This window comes from Aythya ferina (assembly GCF_964211825.1).
Source record: "Aythya ferina genome assembly, chromosome: 20".
NCBI lineage: Eukaryota > Metazoa > Chordata > Aves > Anseriformes > Anatidae > Aythya > Aythya ferina.
In genome coordinates, this window is record NC_140318.1 from 11,205,499 (window position 1) to 11,219,316 (window position 13,818).

The following is a 13,818-nucleotide window of genomic DNA, read 5'->3' on the forward strand; positions in this document are numbered from 1 at the left end:
AGTACAATTTTTTAGAATTCTGCTTAGATCTGATGCTGGTTGTTGAAACCATATCAGTACCCTATGGAGAAAATGAGAGTTGTCCAGCTGTGCAGGTTGCATATAAGATGAGAATGATTTAACAACATACAGATTGGATCAACATAGTATGGGCTGATGAGTCGATCGTACTGCAGGATAAATGTGTATGCTTAGATATAAGATTGCATTCATTCTGGTGGTTTTATTGTTCCGAGAACAGATTTCAGTTGTTACATAATGACACGCTGGCTTTTTTTGCAATTAAAAAAAATAAATGGTAGATTCTCCGATTCCCTGAGATCCCATAAAATGTCAGTGCTTTTCCTGGCGGTTGTTGAAATACCACAAGAATAAGCACATTAAAAAAAAAAAAAAAAAAAAAAAAAAAGTGCTGTTGCAGAAAACTGTGATATCTGTAATAAATGCAGAAGGCTGTGCAGCATACAATCTAAAACTGACCCCTTGCCCATAATTTGGAGTCTGGAACTGTTTAACTATATGGCTTTTTAGTATGTGCTGTCTTAGTTTACAGTATAAATAGGGGTAATCAATCTGGCTAGGAATATATACGAACTGTTCTCTTACTTCCAGAAGAAATGTCTTCCCTGTAAATCGTGGTGGTAGAACAGCTGCATGTTTTATACTGCTAGGCATGGGAAGATGCTATTATTTGTTGAAGTGCTCTGTGTTCTGAATCATATATTTACCTACATTTAAGGCTTTGGCGTTTTGGAGCTGATTTTGTTCAGCTGTCATCTACAGCCTGTGCAATTGATGCTGTTGTTCTCAGGGAGAATCCCAAGCGGTCACAGCTGTCTTCCTAGCAGACACCCAGCCCATTACAGGAGCACTCAGCACTGCAGCGTGCAGCCGTTCTGCATGCAAGGGAGGGCAGTGGTCAGTACATTGAGAAGGATGATACTGTGTAACTACTGAGCATATTGACTGCCTGCATCAAAAATGGCAAATTTCTGCATTTAAAAGGGTGCTCTGGGGCCACTGTGTCCAGGAGACCTCAGTACATCATTTGCAGGTTCTTTCTAAAACATCCTCTCTGCAAACCTAGTAAAGCTTAATTGCACTTAAGTAGGATGGGGGCTCCATCCTTAAACTGCTGAGCTGTTCCCTCCATGCCCCCTTTTGTGGTCTCTAACCACTTTACAGACCTCAGGGCTCGCAAACTACTCAGAGTTCTGCCACCTCGTTGCAGAAATGTGCGTTGCTAATGGATGACTGAGGGTTTCGGCTGTCCCTGGAGCAAGGGAGGGCTGACAGCATGCAAGCCGGGTTCATGAAGAGCTTCTGCAGGCACTTTCAGCAGAACAACAGACCTAAGCAATACCAGCTTGTGAGCAGGGCCCTCTCCATCCTCACCTTTCTGGGGCTCAGCTGGACAGCAAGGGGCCGGCTCAGCTCTGCTCACAGCATGCTTGGAGATTCATTATCAGCTGCAATCATCCCTTGCAGATAAGCATTTTCTGTGTATCACAGGAAGCAATGTGGCATCCTGCCTGCCTCTCTCTGTCTCATGGAGCAAGGGCATGTTTTGTCTCTTGGGCTTTTTCTGTAAATGGTTGGAGTGAATATGTCAGCAAATATCATTGCAGTAACAATTAATGGTGTAGTGCACATGGTAAAAATAGGTCCCAATTCAATGGTGTACCTGGGTTTGCTGTAAAATACATTTCCTCTGTCAGGTCCCTCAGCAGGGATGGGCAGTCTCCCTTTTGTGGATATAAAGAATGGACTGGCTTTGTAACTCTGCCAAAACACTGACTTTTTCTGTTAAAGCAATGGCAAATACCAGTTACCTCTGTTTGACTTCTCTAGCAAGTGCAAGGAGAATTTCACCCATGTGCTTCTCATCATTTCTGCCTTCAGTTGTACTGGGCTTTGACTCATTGCTCTGGATCTAAGCTCCAGAAATGGAGGCTGCTACCAGTAGAGCCAGTTACAGCATGCCAAATGTGCCCATCAGATGGGTCTCTCATGTGCTGCATCGTAGGGTTCTGTGATTGTCATGGAGAAGCCACCTGTGCACAGCAGCTTTAGCTAGGCTGGGTGTTGTCTTCAGTGAGGAACATTTTAGGGGGCTTGAGTGAAAGTAAGATAAATTCTGTCTTTTAGTGGCACACAAAAACGCCCCAAGAAGTCATGTTTCCTAGCTTTTAAATCTCTGACATAAACTAATTTCCTCCATCTATTAATTTTCTCCATCTATCTGAGACGCAAATACACACATTTGAATATCTCATACAGCTTTTCTTCTTTTCAAATAACCAGAAGTCACTTCTTCAGTCAAAGGTGATATGAAATGCATGTTGGAAGTTGTTTGTATATGCTAAGTTCAGCACATAGGTGCCTTAGACTAGTCCGAAGGTCTTCGTGGAGTTGCCAGAAGCTACTATAAGTAGTATTAGGGCCAACTACCAAATTAGCTTGAGTGGAAGATCAGCTTTTAGTAATATGGGGGAAGTTATCACACACCTTACATTTAAGAAAAGATCAAAACCTGTGTCTAACTGGATGGCTGCAGTTTGGGGTTCAAACATCAGACAGCTAGGTTGCTTTATATAGGGTTTGACATTTGGCACTCCCACAGTTCTGTCAGTGCATAAAAGAGGTCACTTCCCAAAGAGGTCACTTACCAGCCCTGCCTGCTGTAGCCACCCACTGTGCTCCATGCTGGTGTCTGAGCATGGGGCATGGCTAGCAGCTCAGCACTGGCAGAAGAACGCAAGCTCCATTCCACTCTTAAAATTTAAAACACTTTTAAATTAAATTTTAAATTAAAATTTAACACACTTTTAAATTCTTTAAAATGAACATTTTTGACATATTACCTGGATGACTGACTTGGATTTTTCCATCTTGCTTCTCTGGACCATCTCATTGAAAATCCATCAGGGCCGGGAGAAACATGGGTAGAATGCATCTGCTAACCCTGGAGTGTGGTTAACGCATCTCTACTGCTTTTTTGCTCTGTGAGCCTCAGGTAACAAGGACTTTGGCTGAGGTTTGGTGTCGGGTCTGGCTGACTCTTGCCAGTGAAACAGCACTTATGTCAAGCAGATAGGTTCAGGAGGGACTGGAAGTCCTTGGATGTAAGTAATGCTGCTCTGTGCAGCACAGAGTGAAGTTATGGTTTGAATGGTGATAAACTGAGGAGATAAACAGTGCAAGCTGTTAGCTTTAAATCTTTATAACACAAGTGTTTGTCTCAACAGTTTGAGGGAAAAACAGTGTGTCCAGTATTGTATGGGATAGCTGATAAATTATTCCTGTTATATAAGAACCTTGTTGTTAAAGGTTTATAACTCTGCTGCAAAATCCTTGCTGGTTTGAAGCTGTGAAGAGAGATTTTGAGGCAGAAGGGCCTGTCCATCTTCAGCAAAGCTGATCTGTGTTTTACTCAAATGTGTAACTGCTGCTTAGCTGAACTTTGAGGTTTGGTTGTTTTTTTGTTTTATTTTGATTCGTTTGAGTTTTGCCCTTGCACTGGGCATGGGAAGAGCGGGCTCCTCTGGTGCCCAGGCCGGGCATGCTCAGCTGAGCTCAGGAGACATGGGTCCTGCTAGGGGCTGTGCCACATCCTGGCTTTTGACCTGACTGTTTAGCTTCTGCCTTGTCCAGGGAGGGAACCCTGCTTGAACAGTACCAAATGCAATGTGGGCCTGGTCCTAGGTGAGATTTCTAGGCTTTCCTGCAAGCAAAAATGATTGTAATTATATCCCCTGCAAAAATAAATGTGCCAGGAAAAAAAATCTAAGGCTCCAGCTGCAGTTTCTGCAACTGAACAGCCCTGCATTTATTATTGGATTATCTGCAAATTCAAATAGGTTGTCTCTTTCACTTCACTGAACGCTGTGATCCTAAATAAGCAAATTACATCACCTATTCTGATGTCCTGTTTAACTTGTGACCTCAGCCTGAGCTCTGCAGGATGTGAGAGATAGCTGCTTTATTTCATTGTCTGGAGATCTGATATCTTTTTTCTCTCCCCCCTTCCCTGTTCTTTCAGTTTCAAAGCTGCTCACCCCAGCCTTTTAGAAAGGTGTTAGCATGGGATTAGGAGTAGGCGGAGAGGAGGGGGGAGGAAAGGAAACCACCATTTTTTGAAATTAGGTGCAAAAGTGTTATAACAGTTACAGCAAATTTTTTTTTTTTTTTTTTTTGTGTGTGTGTGTGTGTGTGGTTAAGGTAACGAATTTCATCGCTGCAAAGCTCATCATGTGCAAACTGATTTACACAGTGAGCCTGGTATGGAGCAATCCATTTAGCAGGGACAAAGAAAAAGGCATTATGATTAGATGAAAAACCCTGTGCTTGGGGCACTTTGCAAGAACCTTTGAAGCGAGCCTGGGAACTCTGGCAATATTAGTCGATAATTAGTAATATAGATCCCTCAAGCTGTCGTTTAGGTTGAAAATGTGCACGTCTCTCATGAGCCTCTGTCACACCAATCTGATCAGCAGGCTTTTTTGTTCCTTTTATGTGGGTTGCTCTGTCGGTCCAGATGATGATGAGAACTCCCAGACATCATCTTTCTCACTAACTTGTGAGCCAAACAGCTATCTCCCGGCACTGTCATGTCATGGAAGTGGGACCAGGGCAATTTTGTTTTGTGGTCACCTTTCTTGGCTTGGACAACAGTCATTTTATTCTTTTAAATGTAGCAGTTGCCCTTTCCTGCATGGACTTAAAAAAAAATGGGGGAAAAAAAAGGAAGAAAAAGAATTTAAAGGCTATGTATTTCATAAAAATGTTTCTGCCTTAAAAGACAGCGAGGGATTTGCCTCGGGAGTTGCTTAGTACAAAAAAGCATCTGCAGCTGAAATGGGACTGAAGAAATCATCAAAGAATTTTGAAAATGCCAGTTTTTAGATCCCACATTTCAGCTCTGAGATGCCTTCCAATGATGCAATATTGTGTCCCTATTTGCTTCCTTTCAGCCCCAAAGTCTCTTTGGAAAGGGATGTGTCACCATCTCAATGACGAATTAAGAAGGGTCATGTGCACTGGATTTTGTACACTTGGGAATGCTGAGAACGAGAATATCGTTTGGAAACCCTCTGTGGTTTAATAAAAGGTTCATCCATAGGATGCAATTTGTCAGCGCCTACAGGTCAGGAGAACCTGTGATTAACAGCATCTGTGGTTTCCCCAGATGTGTGAGTGAGCTGCCTACTCCTCACCAGCCCGTAACCTAAAACGAAAAGTCAGCCCTGTGCCTCCTCGAGACGTAGGCTGTGATTTCTTGGTTCAGAGTGTGATTGTTCAACACAAAGGGTAAGGCCCTCTTAATCTTTTTGTTTATCCTGGGCCTGGCAATTTAGATGTAATCTGCAACTTGTGCTGCTTAGATTCTGGCCAGGAAGCACAGCTGGTATTATTCTGTCTCTACAGACATTGTTGACGGAGTGAATTGACCTCAAAAGGTACTTGTCCCTGGGCCTGTTTGAATGTGAGCATTCAGTTGTGAATGTACCTAGCCCTGAAACAGCAGCGTTTCATTCAAAAAGATGTAGCTCTTTTTATGCGGAGTGACTCTACACATAGTTGTTAAATACCATCAGAGTTTGTGATAAATTGTCGTAGCAAATCATGCTTCTTTTAAGTCTTGAGTTGAGATTTTTATTTGCTAATCTCTAAGGTATTGTAGCTGGTATTGAGAGCTCTGGTGAGTGGGTGGTTACCATTACAGTCAGGGAAGCACGGGCACACGAAACAAGGTGGGTCAGGTTCCCAGCAGGAACACAGCCCATGACTCCTCACCCCACCTGCACCTGATCTTGGAGATACAAAGGAGTCCTTCCAGGCTTCACTGTATTTATGTACCTTAAAGGGGAAAAAGAATGTACTTAGCTGCCGCTATTGATAGAAAGGGGTCATGTGGAGCATACCACAGGAGACAACCCTGCCATCTGGAGTGACTAACGACCCCTGTGTACAAAGCAGGGTGGTTGGCAGGATGTTGTCCATACCAGCACCACCACAAGATACACAAGATGGGCACCAGCACGATACATAAGTTCACAGAACACAAGTCCTACAAAATTCCCAGCCTGTAACTTGCCTACCACTGTTATCACACATGTACAGCTCAGAGCCCTCCCAAAAAAGGGCTCGACTGGGCCTAATTCTCACCAGTGAGCCTGGACAGTAGTGCCTGGTTCCCACAGACTGTACACTTCCCTGCCAAGATTTCAGTATCTTCAGAAATTCAGTGGAGCATGAAGGTCACAGCAAGGGAAGAATGACAGCCTGAGACTTCTTTCCCCCCTTTCACCAGCTAGGAGCAGACTGTTGTCTCTCTAGCATGTTGACTGTTTTCATAGGGTTAGCGTGAAAGTTTATGTTTTACACAGACCAGTGGAAGTCAGATATGGGAATGCAGCAGATCAGCTGTGTTTCTTCAAGGAAGACGGTCTCGTGTTGCAGACTTGCTTTCTCAGTGTCTGCAAAGGCTTGATTTCCAGTGAAATTTCTTTTACAGATCTTTGTCTTTAGGCTCTAGGCTCTTTTTGTGGATGTATGTGAGAGACTGTACCCAATGTTATTGGGCTGTGTGTCCTTTCTCTGTTGTTTTTTGTTGTTTTTTTTTGTTTGTTTGTTTGTTTTGTTTGTGTGTGTGTGTGTGTGTGTGTGTGTGTGTGTTTGTGTGTGTTTTTTTGTTTGGGAGTGGGTGATTTTTTTTTTTTTTGCTTGCTTGCTTGCCAAGCTGCAGGCAAATATTAAACTTCAGAGAACTGTTAATTTTTCATGGTGTTATGTACCACACTGCTCAAAATGATGATGCCAAATTAGCCATTAGAGGTCAAACCTTGGCTGACAGCAAATGTTTTCTTTTGAGGAAATCATCCTTATTCCTGGGAACCAGCTTTGTTCTTCTGTGCTAAACGCAAGAAAGGTATGAATGTGTGTGTTTTCCTGGAGGGTAACGCTAGCTGGAAAAATGCTGGTTTTAGCCAGTAGAAACAGAACAAGCAAACAACGTTTGGCAGTGAAAACAGCACTTGTATTTAGACTAGCATAGAAAAGAAGACACAATGTAGTACAGAGTAAACGTCCTTTTGTACAGTTCTGTACAAGGCTTTTTCTTCCTCTCATGGGTTTGGACAGATTGGGAAGTGCATTGGTCAGCAGTGATGCTGGTGCACTGGGAGAAAGTAATGAAAGGTCAGTGGGTGACAGTGATGGAGTGACTGTAAGGAAAATGAAGAACTCTCTGGAGAAGGCAGTGACACAGCTATAACTCCCATGTGTCTGAAAGAAACTGTCCCCATGTTTTCTCTCAAATGTCATGAGAAAACAAGAGATTTGTAGCCAATTTAAGTTCTGTTGGTTTCCAGTCCCCTGTGCCTCCTGAGGTCAGAGTTCAGTGTATTGACTGTGTCAAGAAGTCAAAATTCCCATGTTTTATACACTGTAGAGTTTCTCCTCCTTTTTGACATGGGTGCCCTTATCATGTTCATTGTTTGTATGTCGTAGTAAGGATTGGATGTCCAGTTCTTGGTGTGTGAATGGCTGTATATTTTTATTGGTGGGTTCTCAGGATAATAATCCTATACATAGACTCGCAATACATTTAATGGATCTCATTATTTGAGATATCTCATACCTTAAAAGTAAGATAATGTCCAAGTTCTTCTTTTCACAGTGGGGTAGCTGCCTTCATCAGTAGTTCAGGTGAAGTGAGTTGACTTGAACTCATCCAGAAGGTCTCCAGGGCTTCACAGAATAAGGTGATTGAATAGTAGTGGATAGGAACCCTTCTTCTAAATAGTTTGATGTGGACCATTTTAATATCACACCTATGTTTTCCCTATTCCTGTTTTGATAATCTTGCACAAAACTCTTATCCTGTTGTTGCAAACACAATTAAAAACCTACTGTGCCCATAATGGGGAATGAACAATTTTGCAGTCATCCAAGATTTGCAGCATTTGTCTGGGCAGCTGCTAACACCAGCAGCAGACCTTTTCTCTTTCAAAAGAATGCGTGATCTCTAGGCATTTTTTGAAGCTTTCATTTGAGTTAGCATTATATACTGAGGTACACATACTTGACTTCATTGTAGAATTTGCCAGATCTGTAATTACTTTATCTGAAAGACCTTTAGGCGATAAACTGTGTAACTTCCTATTGGCATGAATTAAACCATATCTGTTATTTGTAGCATTAATTATATGACGAGACACCTCACAGCAAAGAGAACTATACGTCTGTGGACCCCTGTGGGATACAGTTCATGATTTCCTGTTTTATCTACTGCTGTGTAAGCTTTTTCAGCTAGAAGCTGTTAATTCTGTAGATGGAAAGGAGCATATGTAGGGTTTGGACTTTTAAAGACCTTGTCTGCAAAAGCTACACAGGGCCTAAATGACTTACTTGACATAATAAAAGACCGCTTTGTATTTGGATAAACACAAAGAATTATATGGTGTTTCAGAAACAGGTACGGCAGTATCCCGGTGAAACCTGAAAAGAGAAACAGAAAGCTTTTAAATGAGTTTCTCGATTCTTACATTGCACCAGTCTTGAAGAAGGTTGTATTGATGAAATACAACTATATTGTATGCCATGAGCCAAAACAGGATTTTGCTGAAATGGCATGGATACTGTCTTTAACTGAAATCATTTATAAGAGGGTCAGGATAAATTTCTCTCTCTCTTCCCGTAGGAAAGCAATAGAAAACCATTGGTAGCACCATGGGTTTTATAGTGAACTTATCTGAAAGCATGCTGGTCTAGAAAAAAGTTTGACCAGCACAAACTTGTTTTTTCCAGAGGGCACCTCAGTTCTCTCTGATTTCTCAGCTACGTGAGTGGTAGCTCAGAGGGAGAATGACAACTTAGGAGTTTTGGCAAAGGTGGAGAACATAATGTTTAGGGCACACTACTTGTAAGTGATTATCTTTTCTCCGGATAACTGAATTTAGATGGTTTACCTGTCTTAGTTCAAGATATGCAATCTGAGTCGACCATACTTTTGAGCTGAGGGAAGACGCAGGTGAAAACCTGCTTTACATTCATCCTCAGGATCATCTCTGTTCCAACCTCCTTCTCCTTGGCTTTTCTCTTTGTGGGTCCAGGGGGACCTTCTCCTACTAAGGCCTTTTAGTGACATAGGAGAATGTCATATGTCTACCGTGAGCACAATCAGGATTATTTTCCTAATGCCCACTGTAATGACTGTGGTGACAATCAAGTGAGTCTAGCCTGAGGCTGTTTCACTGCCCAGAGGGTGGCCCAGCAAGCACCTCTTGGCCTCTGCGCACTTGTCCTTCATGTTTGCAACTTGGGAAGGGAGCATGTGGGCAGCCAAGTGCCGAGAATGGTCCAGCTGAAATGGATCAGAGAACATATTTGCAGCTGGATCAGGCACGAAGGACCACAGGAACAAGTTAGGCTCTGGTGTACTGCTCACATGAATTCCTCCATCTCTGGCAGACAATTCCTAGTGCCATGCCCTGCTAATAGACTGGAGCATGGCAGTGAAGAGGCACAGGCAGACCACTAATCTCTGCAGCTATTAGATTTTTAATTTAACTGTCTAAATTCATAGACTTTAAAGAAGGGGGGGATAATGGAGCTGGGTCATGCAGGAGGAAATGAGACGGTGGTTGGAAAGGAGGAAGTTGGTGACACGGGAGTCAGATGAGGAACACAGTTCCCTACAAACAGGGTCATGTGAATGCCTGCTTGGTGACAGTATGGAGTGATCGATGTGCAAGGATAATAGGCCACTGGGGAGTCAGCCTGAAAGCTAAAGCCTCTCAAAATGTGTGGGACAATGTGGAAAAGAAAGTTAAAAAGACAACAAGTAAAGTCAAACTGCTTCTTGCACACCAGCCTGACTCACAGCTTTGGTTAGCTTGCTTCCCTTGGCTTACTTTGCACAGTCCAACTTCTGAATACATAAATGAGTTGGGCACTAAAAAGTTGTTCATGCTTCCCTCTGAACAGACTCTGGCCAGTGCTGTGGGATTGAGCCTTCTCTCCCTGGAGTGAAGCCATCCCTCAAGGGGACCAGCCCTTCCTTGCCTCGACAAGTCTTAGCTCTGGCTGCCTTCTGCAGTGGGGCCATTTCTCCCTGGAGCTGGGCCTTCCCTGGATCAGCGGCATTTAGTGGCATTTACTGGAGGGCTCAGATTACCCCAGTGAAAATAATCGGTTATGCAAAGTTACGCTGTTTAGATTGGGTTTCTTCTGTGTGGTCAGTGAGGTGTGAAAGTCAATCTGCTCTGCAAACCCTGAGGGCACTTTCTCTGTGCTGACTGGATATGATCCCTTTGGGGTTTAGCTGTCGGGGGGGAAAAGCTGGCCCCAAGTTCAGTTCAAAGGATGCAGAGCACAGGTGGTTGCAGTGGGACTGAGCTCAAGAGCCACACAGCCTGCTAAACCCAGATGGGGCCAAGCTAGCCTGGCTTGACAAAGTGAGATGGTCAGCCAAGAGCAGGGTGTGAGGTCTGGGCCCTGCTGGGCTTGTGCGCCTTCAGTTGCCTCAGCTGGGTGCAGGCCAGTGGGGCAGAGCCTAGCTGCAGACCAGGCATGGCTGTTTGTGGTTGCATGGATGCAATTTTCTTCACAGGCCATCGCAGCCCATGCAGTAAGCAACGGTGTCATTAGCAAGAAGGCCTTCCTGCACCATGAATGTTTCATGGCATTCATCTTATACATCATTCATGATTATCTTCCTTTTCTCCCTGGTACAAACACAGACTTGGAGTTTCAGTGCAAGATCAAGAGCAGAAAAGTTCCTGTGGACAAACACTCCCTCCTGCTGCTTCCCACTTGCCGGCCTTGGTCTCAGTGTCATTGCTGCCCAGGGGGACATGGGTTTGCCTTGCAATTGAGCTGGTGGGTGATGGGAGGCAGCAGGTGACCAGGCGATCAGGCAGAAGCCCTGAGCTACTGTACTGGTATGGCACTGGAGGCTCTGCCTGTAAGGTCTCAGTAGTGGCATGTGGTAGCCATCCTAAGAGGCTTGCCAGCCCCTTGGTAATGTCTAGAAGCACATAAAGAGTCCAGTAATAAGTGTGAGGGATGGTCCAGGGACTACTGTCTTTGCCAGGTAATGCAAACATTATATAATGGAAGCAATACTGAATGGTAGCACATGCATACATGTATTTAAATCAGCATCAATTTACGCTGCTGATCATCTGCGACTTACCACAGTATCATTCATATTCAGCTTTAGTGCCAAAAACAATACTCAGCTGCTTTCTTGTTTCTTAATGAAAAATACCTCTTTAGGGTTTCTTTGAAGTCTCCACCCCTGAAAATCCCCGCTATATTGTCATCATTGTTACTGTTAACAGCCCCTGCCAGTATCAGGAGCCTTTCCTGACAGATATCTCTGCAGGGGCTTTGTCAAGCGCTGCAATTCAGCCCTATACTATAGACAGTTTTAAATGGCTAATGACAGGCCTCCCAGGGGATTTCTGCCAAACTCTCAAAGACCTCCCAGGTTTAAAAGTGGCAGGGTGTCCTTTTCCTGGGGCCAGTTGCAGGAGGAATGCACACAGTCAGATTCTCCTACCTAAGCTGCATCAGCCTAGTTATTTTTGCAGTTGCAAAGACTCATCCATGCGTATATAGCCGGTTGCTTAGCAGAGGAAAGATAGCTGTGTCTGTAGAAGATGTAGAATAAAAAAGCGAAACTTCCAGAAGAAAAAGATTAGGTGGAAAATATCCCACTGGTTTGAAATATTACTGCATTTAAACTTTGAAAATATTTTTGTTTGACAGTAGCAGAAAAATATGAAAGGCTTCAAAAAATTAAGCCAGGTTCTGTATCAGAGGGAGCACAAGGCTCATTTTTCCCCAGTGTGTAAGGGTGTTACAGATATTTATGGGATAAAAATAGGAATGTGAATGATGTTGAAATAAGCTGGGCTTCTTCTATATGCTATTTTCAGAAGAGAGGCAGAAAAACACTTGGTCATTGAGAGTCTGTTGGAAATGGGTCCCAGGCTCTTCTGCCCATGATTTCAGGAGAGTTTCGGATCAGTATAGGCTGGCACAGCAGCCAGACAAGCCATGTGTCTCCTGCCACCTCTCTCCTGCCTCGGTGCCTCTCTGAGTACCCCTTGTCCCATCACAAGTGCTTGTTTAACTACAGGGTCTCTGGATCAGAAAGCTGATCCCAGCTGATCAGGCCTGTCACAACCAGCTGGTTGATTTTAACCCAGCTTTGTTCCCCAGTCTGGTTGGCGGCACAGCTGCCCATATGTGCATGTGGGGCCGGCAGGAGGACTCTGCCTCCGTTGTGTCAGCACAGGCTTATGCTGGCCAAAGCTCTTGTGAGCCTACAGCTGAAGGAACTAGAGCCAGCATTTTGACAGCTCTTGTCTGTACAGTCCCAGCATTAAGAGAATTTAGATTATGCTGTGGAGCACATAGAAGGCTCACCAGGGAGCACGGTCACCTATGTGGATATTGAGGCTTGGCCAAGGAGATGAAGCCTTCAGCCTGTCTCAGCCCTACCTTGTTAATAACCACTAATTTAAGACCCTACTGGCAGTTCAAAATCTGTTTAGGTTCAAATTTGATGTTGATCTTCAGATTTATGAAAGAAGTAATCAGGTGGATGCTCATTCCCATGTAGACAGAAACTATTCTATTTTGAACAGCTTGTAGGTGATGTTCACCTCACCACATTTTTGCATTGTGGCTAAATACAGTTCACAGTTTCTGAGTGTATTTCTCAATTTATTCATAGCGAAAAGAGCTCTTCTCAGAGATTAGCAAACGAATTCTCCATAGAATTTTTAAGAATTGGTTCTTCACTTGCACTTGTGCTACCAAATGCAACTAAATCTTTTCACTTTCTAAAGGAGTCAAAATAAATGCTTTTTCTTCTGTATTAAAATAATTTCAGCTTTTTTACCGGAGGGAAAACTACCATCTCTTAAAGTGATTCTGTGCCTTTAACTGGTCTACTGTTACACAGAATGGTTGAAGCTTCATTTAGCCTGAATGAAAAACTTGATGCATGTTGCTGAAGAGAGGAAACTGGTAGTGGATGATTTACTTGGAATGCCCTACAGCAAGGAGGTTATAAATGAAGTGGGGGAACACCGAGAGCACTAAGATCTGAACCAGAGGAAATGCATGAAGCCTTGAAGTGACCTTATGTAAATTCCTAATGATGAGACTTAATTGAACTCATTTTTTCAGGAGTTGTAAAGATCAAAATAACAACAGCCTTGAAATGCAAAGGCCTCTAGAAAACACATATGATCGTATGGTTACACAGAGCTGAAAACTGCTTAAGTTTGTGTGACCAGCTAGCCCAGCATCTAGGTGTTGCACCCACTGTTGCTCTGGGAGCTGTGGTGCCTGGGGGCCTGGTGCCAGCCTTGGCCCCAACCAGCACAGCGAGGCTGCTCAAGGTGCACGAGCAATGCCCAGAGGCTATGTCCTGTCTCCCATCCCTGTGCCAAAGTTGCCTCTACTTAAATGCCTATTTTAAACTGAAAACTAATGTGTTTCTGCACTGACTCCCAGGAAGCCTGACATGCCCTTGGATGCCGGCAGCGTGCAGAGCCGTGTGCAGCGGGAGACCCCTCTGTGAAATGGGCTGGTGGCCTCAGCCCAGCTCCTCGAGGCGAGTGTCCCACTGCACACATATGGAAATCCCAGTGAGGAGAAACAGAGCAGCTCTGGAGGGGTCATCAGGCTATGCCCTTCTTGATGAGGTTGGTTCCTGACATGAAATAATGTGGGCATGTGTTCAGTGTGACAACGTCGGAAACTAATACAGAGACTGTCAAGACCAAATTCCTG

General features: G+C 43.9%; 1 protein-coding gene across 13 annotated transcripts in view; it reads left to right on the plus strand.

Moving 5' to 3' along the window:
* The window catches only part of EXD3 (exonuclease 3'-5' domain containing 3), a 300,789-nt gene that overhangs the window by 161,572 nt on the left and 125,399 nt on the right, over positions 1–13,818 (plus strand). The gene's annotated exons all lie outside the window — the stretch shown is intronic.